The sequence below is a fragment of the Enhydra lutris genome, unplaced genomic scaffold (assembly GCF_002288905.1).
Source record: "Enhydra lutris kenyoni isolate GAN:26980312 unplaced genomic scaffold, ASM228890v2 scaffoldscaffold1, whole genome shotgun sequence".
Lineage (NCBI taxonomy): Eukaryota > Metazoa > Chordata > Mammalia > Carnivora > Mustelidae > Enhydra > Enhydra lutris.
Genome location: NW_019154085.1, coordinates 95,818,246 through 95,838,224, shown reverse-complemented (window position 1 = coordinate 95,838,224; position 19,979 = coordinate 95,818,246). Strand labels below are relative to the sequence as shown.

Here is a 19,979-nt window from a genome sequence, read left to right as displayed (position 1 = left end):
TTATTTATTTATTTGACAGACAGAGATCACAAGGAGGCAGAGAGGCAGGCAGAGAGAGAAGGGGAGGCAAGCCGAGCAGAGAGCCTGATGCAGGGCTCGGTCCCAGGACCCTGAGATCATGACCTGAGTCGAAGGCAGAGGCTTTCACCCACTGAGCCACCCAAGTGCCCTGAGAATTGCTCATTTTTTAAATAAATTAACCTAAGAGAGTGAACTGCACCTCAAAACACAGACTTTCTTTTTTTAAAAAGGTAGTTATTATTGTGGACATAAGAGAAAGAGAGACTAAAAGATGTAAGTACTCCTAACTTGATGTTTCAAAGAGAAAAAAGATATAGATACTTAAAACAGTTAATTTAAAATGAGTTTTAAATGCTGAGCAAAATTAAAGAAAAGACAAATAGGAAGTTTGGGGTTTTTAGCAAGTCTCCACTAAGAAAATCTTGTTTTACGTATTTTTTGTTGAACCACTACTTTGTTAAACTACATTGTTAATAAACAATGACAAAAGAAATCCTAGAATATTCAAGCAAGTTAACATTTATTTTGGTCACACTAGAAAGCGAAAACTAGTGTGACTTACTTGGGAAGATACTCTTTTGATTGGAATAAAGACCATCAAATGGAGACAAGGTAAATGAAACGTAGGAAGTGACTTTATTTCTGACCTGGTGTTCAGAAAGTACTCAGATATTTGAATCCATGAGTGAATTAATGAGTAAATAAAGATCAAGGTCATTAAATTCTGTGGGACAGGCAAAAACCAGGCAGAGAAAAAATAGGAAGAAATACTGAAAAGATTTTAGTGCAAAAACAATATTATTAACCAACATTTCAAAGCTCTGAGGCAAATCACATTCAGAAATAGAATCAAAGCAGGGGCGTTTGGGTAGCTGGGTGGTTCAGTCAGTTTAGCATCTGACTGTTGATTTTACCTCAGGTCATGATATCAGAGTTGTGAGAGTGAGCCCCGAGTTGGGCTCTGTGCTGGGTGTGGAGCCTGCTTAAGATCTTCTCTCCCTCTACCCCTCCCCCTCCCAAAAAGAGCCAATGCTAAATCTAAAACCTTTAATGTATACAAATAAACTAAGTGTCCATCAGTGGTTGAACTGATAAAGAAGTCACCATATTTATATACAATGGAATATTATTTGACAAAAAAGGAAATCCTGCCATTTGCCACAACTTGAATGGAGTGTGAAGACATTCTGCTAAGTGAAATAAGCCTGACAGAGAACAACAGATACTGCATGGTATCACGTATACATAGAATCTTTGGACAAAAAAGAAAAAAAGTACCAAACTCACAGTAACAGGGAGTAAAAAAAGTGGTTACGGGGGCTAAGGGATAGGGAGAATAGGGAGAGGTTGGTAAAAGGGTACAAACTTTCAGCTACAAGATGAATAAGGTCTGAGGACCTGATGGAAAGCATTGTGACTACTGTTGATAACAGTGTTACATGACTGATGTTTGGTGGGATGGTGGTACTAGGATGTTCTCAACAAAACGAAACAAAATAAAATGAAAAACCCATAAACGTATGTGAGATGATATGTGAGATGACTGGTGTGTTAAATATAGAGGGGAAATCCCTTCACACTGTACGCATGTGTCAGGTCATCATGATGTATACTTTCTAGGTCTTGAAATTTGTTTTTCTGCTATACCTCAATAAGCCTAAAATTATAAAAAATACTGGATATGTAAGTTTTTAATATTGAAACAAGATCCATTTGCAGATAAAAATCGTCTCCTATCTAGAGTCTGAAGAATAGAATTCTGGTTAAATTAGGCAGGGCTTGGTAACCAGGTAAGGTAACTTAGGAATATAGACACACATACACACACACACAGCCTACATACTTTATTACAAAATTAAATCATTTTACAGCCTAATATTCTGTATCTCTTTCTAAGGAATAGCATATAACACCAAACTTTAGGCTGACACAGCCAAATTAAAGATTTATCTGATGATAATAGACCTAACCCCTAAGAGAAATAAATAACTTTTACATAACTTAGTTCTATAAAACCAAACCTAAGAGCAATTATGTACCAACATCTGATATAATGACTGGTATATTTTCTTGTCCTCAAAAGCCCACCACTCCTCATAGCTGAACCCACTTAAACATCACTAGATCTGGGACCAATATGATTTCAAGGCAGCTGAAATTTATAAATTACAGATGTTTCCTAGCTTGCTTATACCCAACAACTATGATAAAGGAGCACAATTCCAGGAACCGAGCCACGGTCAATTCTGTGTCTGTAGACTATACCACCAAGTAACTCTGCCATACCTATGATTACCTGGCTTTGCTTCCTGCAATAGGTTCATAGATCATTTCCATAACTTCTGTTTCTCTGGAAATAGAGATGTGTTTGATACCCTGATTTTCTGGAAAGTAGAAGCCTTTGCACCTCAGATTCTATCACCAGATCCTCATCTTTTGCTTGTTGCTAAGTTTACTTGGTGCCTGTCTACCTAGAGTTTTGTGTACTTCATGTAGTAGAACTAACAGTGTTCTCTGTGTTAACCTACCAGTCACCTTAATTAAATTTCCTACTATTGTTTGCTACTGATATCAGGGACACAGGTCTTCAACAGGGATGTATGGAAGTAAGAACTGAAATAACAGGTAGGAAAAAAGTTGGGGAAAGAGAAGTTATGGATTGAGAAAAGAAGATAGAGGGAACTGGCATAAATACAGGAAAGAATAAGAATAATCGAGATCTGCTGGGGGCGCCTGGGTGGCTCAGTGGGTTAAAGCCTCTGCCTTCAGCTCAGGTCATAATCCAAGGATCCTGGGATCAAGCCCTGCATCGGGCTCTCTGCTCAGCAGGAAGCCTGCTTCTCTTCCTCTCTCTCTCTGCCTATTTGTGATCTCTGTCTGTCAAATAAATAAATAAAATCTTAAAAAAAAAAAGATCTGCTGAAAAGCTACTCTTATTAGAAGTTTGAATTCATTTTTATCTTCTAGTTCCCTAAACTTGCTTTCTTGTATATTTGCTATATTACACCAAATGAGTATTTAATCCCAGATATGTCATTTTTCAGCTCTAAAATAAGTATTAGAATCTTTTGAAATATATTTTTAGACTCTTTTTAGTAGATTAAATTCTCTATGAAATTTTTTATCTGTTTACTTTTGTTGTTCACTCCTTGATTCTCTTGAATAAAAAAAATCATTGTTTTTGAAATCTCTGATAACACCAAAATCTGACCAACTATGAACTCTATTACCTAATTTTTCTTTTGGTACTGTTTCTCAGCATCCCTTAGATTATACTTTTAATTGGATTCCAGAAAATGACTGGTGAAGAAATTATAGAAGCTTTGGATGATATCTTCCCCCGTATGGAAATTAGGTTAAGTTTTATTTTGGCATGCAAACTGAGTAATAGCAGATACCTCATTCTCTTTATTTAAGTGTTGGTTTTAGGCTTTTTATGAGCAAGTTTATTTCAGATTTGCCCTTATTACTAGGGTATGGTTTTTGCTATTAGAGGGTGTAATTCTAGAGGTCACTACAAGCCCAGGCAGGGTTTACCAAGATTCTTCCCCCTCAACAAAACACAATTCTGATCTGTGTCCTTGGTGCCACAATAATGCTAAAATCTCTGCCTTGTTCTTTCTCCTCCAACTACAAATTTCTGCTGGGCTTTTTGGAGCTGCATCCTGTGCATGAACATTTTAAGAGATAGCCAATGATGTGAGGGTAATATCTATGCAGATTTCATTGGTCTTTCTCTCAAATTACCTTCTCTCTGGGATTTTTCTCTTCATTTCCCAATGGTACAATGCAGATTTGATAGCAAGACAGAATATTCTCTGATACAAACAGGTTTAAGCAGACTGTTTCAAATATGTGGCCCATGGCTTTAAGAAGAGAAAGAACTGAAGATACAGTGATGAATCTAGGCAGCTGAAGAACAAGAAGTCAATTTGGGGAGCTATCACTGTACTATTTCATTAAGTTTAGGGAATTCTAAATATTTTTTTATTGTTCCCAGCAATGTTATCACATGATTTTTTAATAACATAAAGTATTATGACTGCCTTTTAAGAACGAAACTATTAAATTTTTAAAAAGTTAGTATCAATTAAGAAATAAGGAACTATTTTAAAAAGAAAGAAAGGTTCCCAAGCCAACGAGTCTAAAGTATAAGAAATGGAAGGATTAATTTAGCTAAGAAAGTAATGTGTTGAATATGAGAATAAACAATGGCAGCAAAGCAAAGGGTACGGTAAAGAGTCTGATTCCATGTTTTAATGTTTGAATGTTGACAGCTTTTAAGCCCCATTAGTCCCCCTTACCCTCTTGTCCTAAATCCAGGCAAGCTGATAAGTAAATGTGGGCATTACTTTCTTTAGCGTCAGAGGGAAATTGAAAACCACGAAACCACAGCCCTCGTGGTGAAAACCATGATCCTGGGCCAACTTCATGAACCCAGCAAAAAACCCAGTCAGTCTCCTTTCCTCGTTCACAGAGCATCCTCAAATAAAACATGATTCAATCTAAAAGTATATAGCTAAAATCTCATGCTCCCATTAAAGAAAGAGGGGATCACACAATACAGGAAAACTGAGTTCTAGATAAAATTTGTAAATAGGAAAATAATTGCTAGGACAATATCTTTACTATGTATATATTATATGTATTTATATATGTATATATATGTATTTTTAAAATATATACATATAAATTTAAAAAAAATACACTTGAATTTCAAGTATTTTTCCAAAAAATTAGAACAGCATGAGTTAGAAAACCAAAAACACACTCAAATAATGTAGGTATATAGAAGTAACTATACTCAATAGGTGGTTCAAAGCCTTTGGCTCTCACTATAAAAGAATTTGTTAAAGTAAAATGGTCTAGTGTTTCAAGATGATTAAGTCTAAGTCAATTATTAAGAACTAAAAGCACTCAATAATGGTACCTCCATCTAGGTACTACGTAAGAAGAATTAAATAGAATACTTTAACTTCAAAAGTTTATTTTATCAATGTACTCAAAATAATAAATCACTATTTTATTTAGGAGAATAATTTTGGATTTTCTAAATGTCTTATTCCATAAAATTACTAAATAATGATCTTAACTGACACAGAGAATTCCATTTTCAACTTTTTTTTTGAAATTTACACAACAAATGCATAAATCAGAAAATGCCTTCTGGCTGAGAATTTTGTTTGACTAGAAGTTCCCAATGAAAAAAAATTTTTTTGGAAGTTTCCAAAAACTTTTTTAAAGTTATAAGCAATTTGTATTTTTAAGATAAGGATGTAGGTTTATCTTTAGAGTAGATGATCAATTTGTTCTAGATGAGATTCCATTAAAGAAGACTTTTAGATATGCAGACTTTAAATCTTAATGACAGACTGAATTGAGTAAAGAAACCCACATATAGAAATGTCAGGCTGAAATCCTATATTCAATTATTTATCACTGTAGGTATGGTTTAGGAGAACTATTCCCATATCCTTGTAGATTAAATTATATAGGCATACGTCATTTTACTACACTTCATTTTTACAATTTGCAAATAGTGTGTGTTTTTTTTTAATAGGAAGTTTCTGGAAACTCTACATTAAGCAAATCTATTGGTGCCATTTTCCAAACTTCATGTATCTGTGTCACGCTTTGGTAATTCCTGCAATATTTCAAACTTTTTTATTATAATTATATTTGATTATGTGATCTATGATCAGGGATCTTTCACATTACTATTTTAATTGTTTTGAGGCACGACAAACTGCACTGATATACTATGGCAAACTTAAATAAATATTGTGTGTGTCCTGACTACTCCACTGACAAGCTGTTCCCTCATCTATCTCCCTCTCCTTAGGCCTCTTTATTTCCTGAGACACAACAATATTGAAATTAGGCCAGTTAACAACCCTACCATGGCCTCTAAGTGTTCATGTGAAAGGAAGAGTTGCATGTCTCTCACTAACTCAAATGCTAGAAATGACTAAGCTTAGTGAGGAAGGTATGTCAAAAGCTGAAAAAGGCCAAAAAAAGGCTGGGCCTCTTGTACCAAACAGTAGGCCAAGTTGTGAAACATTCTTGAAAGAAATTAAAAGTGCTCTTTCAGGGAACACACGAATAATAAAAGAGCAAAAGAGCCTTATTACTGATGTGAAGAAGGTTTCAATGGTCTGGACTGAAGAGCAAGCCAGCCACAACATTCCCTTAACCAAAGCCTAATTCAGAGCAAGACCCTAACTCAAACTCTGTGAAGGCTGAGAGGTGAGGAAGCTGCAGGAAAGTCTGAAGCTAGCAGATGCTGGTTCAAAAACTGTCTTCAGAACATAAAAGTGCAAGGGGAGCCACAAGTGCTGATGTAGAACCTGCAACAAGTTTTGCAGAAGATCTAGCTAGGAGCATTAATGAAGGGGCCTACATTCAACAACAGATTTTCGGTGTAAACGAAACAGCCTTCTGTTGAAGAAGATGCCACCTAGGAGTTCATAGCTAGAGAGGAGAAGTCTATGCCTGGCTTGAAAGCTTTAAAGGATAGGCTGACTCTCTGGGTAGGGGCTAATATGGCTGGTGACTTTAAGTTGAATCCAGTGCTCATTTACATTTCAAAAATCCTAGGGCCTTTAAGAATTATGCTTAATCTACTCTGCCTGTGTTCTGCAAATGGAACAGAAAAGCCTGGATGATAGCACATCTGATTACCCCATGGTTAGCTGGCTATCTTAAGCCCACTCTTGAGACCTACTGCTCAAAGAAGGAGATTCAGCTCAAAATATCATTGCTCATTGACCATGCACCTGGCCCCCCCAGAGCTCTGATGGAAAGAAATGTACAATGAGATGAAAGTTGTTTTCTTACCTGTGAATACAACATCTGTCCTGCAGCCTAAGAATCAAGGAGCAATTCTGACACTGAAGTCTTATTATTTAAAAAATACATTTTGTGGGGCACCTGGGTGGCTCAGGTGGTTAAGCAATTGCCTTCGGCTCAGGTCGTGATCCTGGAGTCCCACATCAGGCTCCCTGCTCAATGGGGAGTCTATTTCTCCCTCTGACCTCTCCCCTCTCATGCTCTCTCTCTCTCAAGTGAATAAATAAATAATCTTTAAAAAAATACATTTTGTAAGGATACAACTGTCATAGTGATTCCTCTGATGAATCTGAGCAGTCAGCTGAAAACATTCTGGAACGTATTCACCATTCTAGATGACATTAAGAACATTCATCATGAGTCATGGGAAGTGGTAAAAATATCAACATGAATAAGAGTCTGGAAAAAGTTGATTCCAACCCTCTTAGATGACTTTGAAAGGTTCAAGATGTTAGTGGAAGTAACTACAGTTGTGGTAGAAACAGCAAGAGAACCAGAATTAGAAGTGGAGCCTGAAGATGTGATGAATTGGTATAATCTCCTATAACACTTTAACAGATGAGGACTTTCTTGTCATGGATGGGGAAAGAAAGTGACTTCTTGACATGGAATGGACTTCTGGTGAAGAGGCTGTGAAGACTAAGTGGCAACAAAGGATTTGGAATATTACATAAACTTGGTTGATAAAGCAATGGTCAAATTTGAGAGGATTGACTCCTATTTTGAAAAAAGTTCTACTTTTTACTCTATGTGGGTAAAATGCTATCTCAAATGACATCACATGCTACAAAGAATTGTTTGTGTATTTTTAAGTTTTCAATTGAATTCCAATTAGTTAATATACAGGGTAATATAAGTTTTGGGTGTATAATATAGTGATTCAACACTTCCTTAGATGACCTGGGTCTTATTTTTAAGAAAATGCCACAGCCACCCCAATCTGTAGCAATTACCAACCTGATCAGTGAGCAGCCATCAACATCAAGGCAAGACCATCCGGCAGCAAGAAAATTATGACTTATGACTTGCTGAAAGCTCAGATGTTAGGAAAGTGGTTTGTGACAGGTCTCCCCAAAATATGGCAATTTGTCACTAAGATTATTTTGAATTAGTAACACTCAAACCCCACAGATTTAGGAAAAGCTCTTTACCTCCCGCATGACTGCCAAAAAGAATTTAGATGGAGGATCTGCTCCAGGAGGAGACCTATCACTATAGATAACTGCACTGTAGTATGTATTAGGTATGGAAGGCAGGCAGAAAAGTCCTTTATGTCCCACTGTTTCTAAATGGCCCAGCTAACATTTATTTACCAGTTACTCTTTTCATCATCTTGTGAACTGCATTCCTTCCCTTTTAAGTCCAACATCTCTACCCTTTCTCTTTAGTTCAAAATGATATATAAACCCTTTTTAATTGTCTTTGCAATTGTATTTCTGTGTGGATTCCCAACAACTATGAAATTAAATTGGATTTTCTCCTGCTAATCTGTATTTCATGTCAATTCGACCCTCTGGTTAGCCAGAAGTACTTCCAAGGGCAGAGGAAATGTCTTCCTTCCCAAGAAGTGTTAGCATTTTGTAGCAGTATTTTTTTTTAAGATTTTATTTATTTATTTGACAGACGGAGATCACAAGTAGGCAGAGAGGCAAGCAGAGGGAGAGGGGGAAGCAGGCTCCCTGCTGGACAAAGAGCCTGCGGGGCTCGATCCCAGGACCCTGGGATCATGACCTGAGCCAAAGGCAGAGGCTTTAACCCACTGAGCCACCAGGTGCCCCTTGTAGCAGTATTTTAAGTTAAGGTATGAACACATTATTTTTTCCTCCAACATATCCCAACATAATGCTACTACACATTTAATAGACTACAGCATAGTGGAAACACAACTTTCACAGGCACTAGGAAACCAAAGAGTTCATTTGACTCACTTTATTGTGGGGGTCTGGAATTGCACCTGCAATATCTCCAAGGTACGTCTATAATTTCCTTTCCCATAGGTAGTTTAGATGGTATGTTGCAAAATTATTGTTTGTTCTTAGATGTGTATGTGCACATTCGTCTTACAGAAAATTCAGAGAGAGAATGGACCACAGGGATACAGACATACAGGCTTGATATTTTCTTCCCTCAAGAAGGAACAGGTGACATTTTCAGAAATGTGTTGTCACACTTCTCTGATTGTCTAGCTCTTACTCATGGATGGGAGGAGGCTTTCTCCTGAAGGGAAAACACTGAGACCAAATGAGGCTGGGAAGGAGGTGGTCTTAGGGGGGCAAGATGATGTGATATCTAAAAATAAGACACTGAGTTGAGGATGACAGTAAAATTCAAGTATGTCAGTACTCCAAAGCACAGCTTATGATTCCATGTGGAAGAGAGCAAAAAGAGTACAGTGATGAGGTTCTGCAACAAACAGAGAGGCTAGATCTGAGCAAATGTACTTCAAAAATAACCATTTCTACTATTAGCAGTTAACTTTTATGCTTTCAATAATGAAGTATAACCCTTGCCAAATTTCTAGGAAAATTTCATTAAGAGTCATTAGAAGCCTTACAAATAGGATAAAATATTATCAATAGGTAAATTTGAGTTAAGGGTATATGGAAATTCTCTGTACTATTTGTATTCTTGCAGCTTTTCTATATGAATGAAATACTTTTCAAATAAAAATATGAGGCATTGAGAGGCAATGTGGGGAGGTTGAGGGGTAGGAAAGGACTAAATGGAAAAAGATGGAATCAGGAGGGAGACAAACCATAAGTGACTCTTAATCTCACAAAACAAACTGAGGGTTGCCGAAGGGGAGAGGGGTAGGGGGAGGGTGGTCAGGTTATGGACATTGGGGAAGATATGTGCTATGGTGAGTGCTGTGAAGTGTGTAAACCTGGAAATTCACAGACCTGTACCCCTGGGGCTAATAATACATTATATGTTGATAAAAAAATAAAAAATTAAAAAAAAAATCTGAGGCAAAAAAGTTACAGCTCCACAATCTAGAATCACTCGTGTTGGAAGGAGGAATGAGAAGCCTGTCCTATATTACAAATGAAGTGGCCAAGAGGAAATGATACTAAACTATTCCAGACAGTGCTGAAAGAAGAAAAGCTTCTCAATTCTTTAAAAATTACTTTTAAAAGTCAACATAACACGCATATGAAAACCTGAAGTATGATAATAAAAGATCAATCTCACCTGTGAGTACTGGCATAATCATTTTAAGTAGACTGTTACAATTTGGTAGACCATTGAAAGTATAACAAATGACCAAGAGGAGATCAAGCCCAGGAAGAAAAAGACTGTTCAACATAAGTAAGTGTGCTACTATAATTCACAATGGTAAAAGGTCAGTAGAAAAATGTTTTATGGTAATCATGTTATGGTAATCAAATGTTTTATGGTAATCGTTATATTCTAAAAAGGCTAAAAAATCAATATTTATTCTTGATAAAAGCTCTTCATTTATTGACTATTAGAGCAAGAAGATAATCTCTTCACAGGAAAAAAAGTATGGTCACAAACAAAAAGGCTGTCTAGTTTTTAACGGATAAAACATTCCTATTAATATCAGAAACAGTAGAAAGAAATGAGATGTATAAATATTATTAGGACTGACAAGTAAAAAGTACATTAGTTGCAGGTAATATTACCAAATACTTGGGAAACCAGAAAAATCAATAGGAAAATAATTATCACTATTGGTAGTAATACCTAAGTATCACATACAGAATTCAGGTAAGTAACTAGTTCCAAATTATGATGAAAAAAGTTTGGTACTTTGGTATTTTGGAAGGAATAATCACAACAGAACAATGAAACAGAAGAGAATATAACAACACACAAAATACCTATGGAAACTGAGAACATGATAAAAGTGGCATTTTAAGTTACTGAAAACAATGGTTCATTCAACTAAAGCTATTATGAAAATTGGCTAATGAAGGAAATCAGAAATAAGCCTCAATGGAGTAAGGATTACTCTGAGGTGACTATTTTTGAGAAACAGCAGAGACAGAAGAAGTTATGAAGGTGGAGTAGTTGTTATAATTTTGTAGGTAAAATTTACATTTAAAAGGATATCTCTATTTCTGTGTCTCCCTCTCTGTATCTGCAAGGGAGTGATGCCTGAAAACTACAAGAACTCCCATGACTGGAGAAGGCACTGACCTAAATCTGCATAACTAACCTAATCCTTGTTTACCATGCTTTTCCTGATAACCTCCCATCCCTCCCTGAACCATCTTTCTTTTGTGTTTAGCTGAAGATGGTATTTAACATGGTGGCTTGGGCCACCTCAGGGAGTTTAATCATTTTTCCTGGGTATTTCCACTGTGTATATGAAGTATTCATTTTAATAAACTTCTATTTATATATTTATTGTCTTTTTTTTTTTTAAAGATCTTATTTATTTGACAGAGAGACAGAAAGCAAGAGAGGGAATACAAGCAGGGGGAGTGGGAGAGGGAGAAGCAGGTTTCCTGCTGATCAGGGAGCCCAATGCAGGGCTTGATCCCAGGACCCTGGGATCATGACCAGAGGCAAAGACAGATGCTTAATGACTAAGCCACCAGGCACCCGTATTTTTTGTCTTTTATACCAGAATACTCAGCCAAGAGCTCAGAAGGGTAAAGGGAAAATGATATTTCCTCCCTTACAATCATATTTAGCTTTTTTTTTTTTTTAAAGATTTTATTTATTTATTTGACAGAGATTACAAGTAGGCAGAGAGTCAGGCAGAGAGAGAGAGGAGGAAGCAGGCTCCCTGCTGAGCAGAGAGCCTGATGCGGGGTTCAATCCTAGGACCCTGGGATCATGACCTGAGCCGAAGAAAGAGGCTTTAACCCACTGAGCCACCCAGGCGCCCCCAATCATATTTAGCTTTAAAGAGACATAAGACATAGTAAAACACGAGATATGTAAGTATAATATGAAATATATATGTATTATGTATTCAAACATTTCCACTCTTGAGATAAAATAAATAAAATATGACAGAAAAATATTGATTGGTGGTAAAGCTCCATAGTTCAGGAGATTTTCCATATTTTCTTTTTTTGTATCTTTTTTGAAACCTGCTTTGTAAAATTAAAATCAGATGAACAAACTGTCATAAGATTCTATTCATTTTCTCCATATGTATTATGGGATTAGTGCCTGGAGGCTTTTTTGAAAGCAAAATTCCAACAGAACACAAACAGCATAATTATAGATGCTGAGGAAATTAAGAAAGAAAAGGGAATAGGAAAAAAAAGGAGCCTAAAGTTTTGGTTTTGATCAAGGTTTTTTTTTTTTTTTTTTTTTTTTTTGAGCATGGAAGAACAGAGGGAGAGGGAGAGAGAATCTTAAGCAGGCTTCATGCCCAGAGGGTAAGCCCAACATGGGGCTCAATATCACAACCCTGAGATCATGACCTGAGCCAAAATCAACAGTCAGATGCTTAACCCACTGAGCCACCAGGCACCCCTTGACTGAGATTCTTAAAATCTAACATACTTATTAATAACTCACTAGTTCAAAATTCAGACTGTAAGGCACCAACTTCCCAAATTGTAATTTAAAGAAATGAGACACTTTTATTTTTGGTCTACACATTTTAAAAAATTTTTACATTTATTTATATTTCTTTTTTAAACTGGGCTTTTAAAATAATGACTCCTAAAGTGATTCTCAGTAGATGGTTCTAAGGATGTATTCTGAGAGTAACTACTCTAAAGAGTAAACTTCAGAGGGTGCCTGGGTGGCTCAGTGGGTTGAGCCTCTGCCTTTGGCTTGGGTTTTGATCCTGGGGTCCTGGGATCGAGCCCCACATCGGGCTCTCTACTTAGTGGGGAGCCTGCTCCCCCCAATCCCACCTGCTTCTCTGCCTACTTGTGATCTCTCTCTCTGTCAAATAAATAAATAAAATCTTAAAAAAAAAAAAAAGAGTAAACTTCAGGGTAAAAACTCCTAAAGAGCATTTTGCTTAAATTTGGCCATTTTATTCTCGAAGATATAAGAAAAAAAAAAGGTGAAACCAGAATTGACACTTAATAGGATTTTGTTTTTGAACATATTAATTTCTACATAACCTTGTTCCATAAGTGATCTTAAATTACAATTCCAAGGCAGTACCATAAATAGTGCTTTCTACTGCTAAAAAGAAAACGATAGGCCCAAAATGATGTCTGTCAGAGTAAGACCCCTAGTTAGTAAAACGAGACTTAGTACCTCATCTAACAGCAGTTTCAACTTAACAGGTCAGTGAGAATTTTATGATGGACACCAATGAGTCTTCACATACACTCACCATTTGCCAAAAGATGAAGTAATCTATATGATAAGATCCTCTCCTCTTCTGCCTAAGGAAAGGAGACTTTGCTATTCTTTCCTTTTGCTTTAACTTTCTACCATCTGCCTTTCTTTTATAAAAACCTTTCATTTTGTACAACCCTTTGGAGCTCCCCTCTACTTCTAGATAGAATGCTGTCTGATTCATGAATTGTTTAATAAAGCCAATTAGATCTTTAAATTTACTCAGTTGAATTTTGTCTTTCTAACACTACTTTGCTATTTAGTATATAGAATAACTTAAACAAAAATAGAATTCTGCTTCTATCTTCAAAATCTACTTAGATGAAATAATAATTTTACAGAAAAAGACATTTCAGAAATTTAATAAAAGCTCAAAAAGGGGATCTAATTTACATGTTGCTCTACTTGTTATTTCATAGAGTCAATTAAAGGGCTATATTAAAGAGGTTATCATCAAAACTTAACTATTTAAAAACTGGAAGAATAAATAACTTACATCACTAAAATATCTAGTTATGATGAACACAAAGAAATCAAACATAAAGGATTCATAAATGGAAGCAAAATGTGTGGGAAAATACAAAATTATCCATGTGTTATAATAACACTGTAAATATGTTGTTCCGAAATGGAAACAAAAGAGTCTCTCAAAGGCATATGAAAACAAGGACTAAGAAACAAAGGACAGGGGCTTGGGAAGATGGTGAAACAGAAGCAAAATGTGTGGAAAAATACAAAATTACCCATGTGTTATAGTAACACTGTAAATATGCTGTTCAGAAATGGAAACAAAAGAGTCTCTCAAAGGCATATGAAAACAAGTACTAAGAAACAAAAGATAGGAGTTTGGGAAGTTGGTGGAGTCGGAGGACCCTAAGATCACCGTGTGCCATGTTTACAACTAGATATGATCCACTTCTGAGATAATAAACTGGACAGCCATCTTAATACTGGCAAAGTGCACAACTAAATATAGAGAAGAAGTTTTATCTGAAAGGTTAAGAAGGGCAGAATGGTGGAGGGAGGCTGCCCACTGGAAGGAGTAAGCTGCAAGCGCAGAGAGGGCAGAAAAAAGAGCCCCGAGGGAGCGCACATATGGAAGACTAATCCCCATAACATTTGCCTTCAAAGGACAGACAGTTTGAATTCCATAAGTGTGGGTTTTTATTTATTTATTTATTTTTTTAGTGACAGAGAGAGCCTGTGAGCGAGAGGGTGGGAGGTGCAGAGGGAGAGGAAGAGAGAGAATCCTAAGCAGGCTCCACACCCAGTACGGAGCCCGATGCCAGGATCAAATTTCACAACTCTGAGACCATGCATGACCTGAGCCAAAATTAGGAGTCGTACACTTAAGCTACTCAGCTATGTAGGTGTCCCTGAATTCTAAGTTTGTAAAACTAATGTGACTTGCAGCCTGTAGCTTAAAAGTTAGCTGACAGCACTGGAGGAACTGGGAGGGCAAGTGATAGCTAGGTCGATACACTTAAAGAGACAACAGCCTACACTGAGAGGTAACATAAAAACTGCAGTTCATACAATGCCAGGGGCCAATGGGAGACAGATCTATTCTTTCTGATTTCAGAGCATGTTGGGAGACTTCAAAAACAAAGGAGCTGGCAGGTGCCATTTTCCTCTCATGCCCCCCAGCATAAACACAGAGCCACCTGAGAAATGTGGGGCTGCACAGACACTTGATACTTAACCTGCTAGCAGTGCCCCACATCCATGAGTTGTTCTGAGGATTTGCCCTCCCCATGTCTGCTAACCTCAGCCCTGGGCTCAGGGCAAATTTGTTAAAGCTGCACATTTGCCCAGCAAGTCACTAGGTGCACAGCAACTGACTGGCTCCACATTCACTTGCCAGGCCGGGTGCTCTAGCCATCATAACACACAGTGCTGAGCCACTCCCAGCTTTGAACCTGGCCATTTTGGCCCCTAGCCCCCACCTTCCACAATGCTTTGGGGGATCCAAAGGTCTAGTGGCCCAATGAAAATTTTGCTAACACTGAAGCTCTGTTCTCAAGTTGCCTGGTGGGCACATCCCCTAAGAGCTTGCCTACCTGGGTCTCACTAATACACAGTGACCAAAAGCAGCCCAAAAGAGGAAGAGACCCAGTACAGATAACTACACTGAAAGGAAAAATGACTCAGACACAACAGCAGGGTATAAGTGACACACATAGGATACTGTGCTGAACTGCCAGATTATGCTGTACAGGGAACAACACTTCACTGAAGAGCAATCCAGGAGCTTTTCTTCATAAAGTCCCTACTCTCAAGAGCAGAAGATATACCAAACTTCCTTAATACACAGAAACAAACACAGGCAGACAAAGTGAGGAGACAGAGAAATTCATCCCAAATAAAAGAAAAGGACAAGGCCCCTGTCAGACATCTAAGCAAAACAGATATAAGTAACATGACTGATAGAGAATTTAAAGCAATGATAATAAGGATACTCACTGGACTTGAGAAAAGACTGGAAGAAATGAGTGAGACCCTTAATGCAGAGATAAGGAATAGCACAGCAGAGATGAAGGGCATAATAAACAAAATGAGAAACACGTGTGATGGAATGAACAGCAGGATGGAAGAAGCCAGGGAACAAATTAGTGATCTAGGGGACAGAATAATGGAAAGTAAGCAAGCTAAATAAAACATAGAGAAAAGAATGAGGCAAAACAAAAACACACTTAGGGAACTCAATGACTCCATCAAATGTAGTAACATTCATATTACAGGAGTCCCAGAAGAAGAGGAGAGAGAAAAGGGGGCAAGAAATTTATTTGAAGAATTAATTGCTGAACATTTACCTAATCTGGGGATGGGAATACATATCCAGACCTAGGAAGCACAGAGAATGCCCATCAAAATCAACCAGAGCAGACCCACACCAAGACATATTGAATTATATTGCTGAGATAACTGATAAAGAAAAACTGTTAAAAACAGCAAGACAACTTACAAGGGAAAATCCAGAAGGCAATCAGGAGATTTTTCAACAGAAACTTTGAAAGCCAGAAGGGAGTGGCATGATATATTCAAAAAGCTGAGTGAGAAAAATCTACAGCTAAGAATAGTCTATCCAGCAAGGCTATTATTCAAAATAGAAGAAGTGATAAAAAGTTTCACAGACAAACAAAGACTAAAGGAGTTCATGATCACTAAACCAGTTCTTCAAGAAATACTACAGAGGACTCACTGGTATCTCCTGGAAAGGAAAGACCAAAAGTGAGAGTATATAGGTAGAAAACAAAAAATCAACAAAAACAAAAAATATTTCTGTTTAAAAAAAAGGTCAAGGACTCACACACAATCACACAGAAGGATATAAAACAGAAATGAAACTAAAATGTGGAGAGGAGAGGAGAAAATGGGTTGAAACTTAAACAGCTATCATCTTTTTTTTTCTCTCTTTTTTTTTTAAGATTTATTTATTTGACAGACATCACAAGTAGGCAGAGAGGCAGGCAGAAAGAGAGAGGAAAGCAGGCTCCCTGCTGAGCAGAGAGCCCGATGCGGGGCTCGAACCCAGGACCCTGGGATCATGACCTGAGCCGAAGGCAGAGGCTTTAACCCACTGAGCCACCCAGGTGCCCCGAACAGCTATCATCTTAATATAGACTTCTATATGCACAAGAAGTTACATACAAACTTATTGGTAACTGTATGTCAAAACCACTAAAAATATGCAAAGAATCAAGAGAAAGAAATCAAATAAATCATTAGGGAAAGACAGCAAAATATGAAAGACAGAAGAGAAAATCTTCAGAAACAATCAGAGAATAAGTAATAAAACTGGCAATAAATACAAAGCTATCAATAATTACGTTGATTGCAAATGGACTAAACCGTCCAATCAAAAGAGACAGGGAGAGAGAATTGATGGGGAAAAAAAAAAATAAGATCCATTTATATGCTTCTCACAAGAGACTCATTTTAGACCAAAGACACCTGCAGACTGAAAGTGAGGGGAAGGACAAACCTGTATGTTTCTTTCTTTCTTTCTTTTTTTTTAAGATTTTTATTTATTTATTTGAGAGAAAGAGATCACAAGTAGGCAGAGAGGCAGGCAGAGAGAGAGAGGGGGAAGCAAGCTCCCTGCCGAGCAGACAGCCTGATGCAGGGCTTGATGCAGGGCTTGATCCCAGGACCCTGGGATCACGACCTGAGCCAAAGGCAGAGGCTTAACCCACTGAGCCAACCAGGCGCCACGAAACCTGTATGTTTCAAATGGGTGTCAAAAGAAAGCCAGATTAGCGTGCTTTACAGGGACAAAGGACTTTAAAACAAAGATTATACCAAGAGACAAAGGAAATATATAATAATAAAGAGGACCACCCAAATATATACATACAAGCAAAAATTCTCAACAAAACATTAGCAAACTGAGGGATGCCTGGGTGGCTCAGTGGGTTAAGCCTCTGCCTTTGGCTCAGGTCATGATCCCAGGGTCCTGGGATCAAGCCTCGCATCTGGCTCTCTGCTCAGCAGGGAGCCAGCTTTTCCCCCTCTCTCTACCTGCCTTTCTGCCTGCTTGTGATTTCTCTCTCTGTCAAATAAATAAATAAAATCTTAAAAAAAAAAAAAAAAAATTAGCAAACCGAATTCAACAATGCATTAAACACACACACACACGTGCACGCGTGGGCAACACTCACCACGATCAAGTGGGATTTATTCCCAGGATGCAAGGCCGTTCAATATTTGCAAAACAACGAGTGTGATACATCATATCAGTAAGAGAAAGGGTAAGAACCATATGATACTTTCAATGGATGTAGAAAAACCATTTGAGACGTACAACATCCATTCCTGATTAAAAAAAAAAAAAAAACAACCTCCATGAAGAAAGGTTAGAAAGAACACACCTCAACATAATAAAAGCCATATATGAAAAACCCAGAGCTAACGTCATCCTCAATGGGGAAAAATTGAGAGTTTTTCCCATACAGTCAAGAAAAAGACAAGGATGTCCACTCTTACCACTTTTATTCAACATAGTATTGGAAGTCCTAGCCACAGCAATTAGACAACAAAAAGAAATCAAAGCCACCGAAATCAGTAAGGAAGAAGTAAAACTGTCACTATTTGGAGATGACATGATACTATATAGAAAAAACCCAAAGACTCCACCAAAAAACTGGTAGAACTGATAAACGAATTCAGTTAAGTCATAGGATACAAAATCAACATACAGATATCTGTTGCATTTTTTTTCATTATTTTTTGTTAAGATATCTCTACACTCAATGTGGAGCTCAAACCCAGAATGCCAAGATCAAAAGTTCCATCCACTTCTGAGCCAGCCAGTACCCTATAGGTTGCATTTCTATACAACACTGATGAGGCAGCAGAAAGAAAAATTAAGGAAACAATTCCATTTACAATTGCACCCCAAATAAAAAGATACCTAGAAAAAAACCTAACCAAAGATTTTAAAGAAAACTATAAAAACACTGATGAAAGATACTGAGGAGGACAAAGAGAAATGTTAAGACATTCCATGCTCATGGATTGGAAGAACAAAGATTTTTAAAATCTCTATACTATGCAAAGCCATCTATATATTTAATGCAATGCCTATCAAAATACCAAGAGCAAAAAAGAAAAGGAAGAAAAAAACAAAGAAAGAAAATATCAACAGCATTTGTCACAGAACTAGAACAAACAACCCTAAAATTTTATGAAAATGCAAAAGATCCTTAAGAGTGAAAGCATTCTTGAAAAAGACTTCTGCTGCAGGCATCATAATTCCGGATTTCAAATTACATTACAAAGCTGTAGTAATCAAGAGTATGGTACTGGCACAAAAATAGACACATAGATCAATGGAACAGAATAGAAAACCCAGAAATAAACCCATCATCCTATGGTCAATTAATCTTCAACAAAGAAAGAAAGACTATCCAATGGGAAAAAGAAAGTCACTTTGACAAATGGTGTTGGGAAATCTAAACAGTAACAAGGGCAAAAGAATAAAAGTAAACCACTTTCTTATGCCATACACAAATAAAAACTCAAAATGGATTAAGGACCTAATTGTGAGACCTGAAACCACAAAAATCCTAGAAAAGAACACAGGCAATAACTTCTTTGACATCATTCATAGCAATTTCTTTGTAGATCTGTCTCCTGAAGTAAGGAAAACAAAAGCAAAAATAAACTACTGTGACTACATCAAAATAAAAGGCTTTTGCACAGCGAAGGAAAACAATCAGCAAACTAAAATGCATCCTGTGGGGGCGCCTGGGTGGCTCAGTGGGTTAAAGCCTCTGCCTTCAGCTCAGGTCATGATCCCAGGGTCCTGGGATTGAGCTCCGCATTGGGCTCTCTGCTCAGCAGGGAGCCTGCTTCCCTTCCTCTTTCTGCCTGCCTCTCTGCCTATCTGTGATCTCTGTCTGTCAAATAAATAAATAAAATCTTTTAAAAAATAAAATAAAATAAAATGCATCCTATGGAATGGGAGAAGATATTTACAAATGACATATTGAATAACAGGTTAGTATCTAAAGTATATAAAGAACTTATAGAATTCAACACCTAAAAACCAAATAATCCAATTAAAATTTGGGCAGAAGACATGAACAGACATTTTTCCAAAGAAGACAAATAGATAGCCAACAGACACATGAAAAGATGTGTGGGGTGCTTGGATCGCTTAGTCAGTTAAACGTCTGACTCTTGATTTCGGCAAAGGGCATGATCTCAAGGTCATGAGATGAAGCCCCACACTGGGCTCCATGGTGGGTATGGAGTCTGCTAAAGGTTCCCTCTCTCCCTTTCTCTCTACTCCCTCACCTCCCTCTCTAAAAAATAAA

The 19,979-nt window shown here is 37.3% G+C and overlaps 1 protein-coding gene across 3 annotated transcripts in view; it reads right to left on the bottom strand.

Moving 5' to 3' along the window:
• LOC111141001 (zinc finger RANBP2-type containing 3) overlaps positions 1 to 19,979 on the bottom strand; it is a 321,399-nt gene that overhangs the window by 155,924 nt on the left and 145,496 nt on the right. The window lies entirely within an intron of this gene.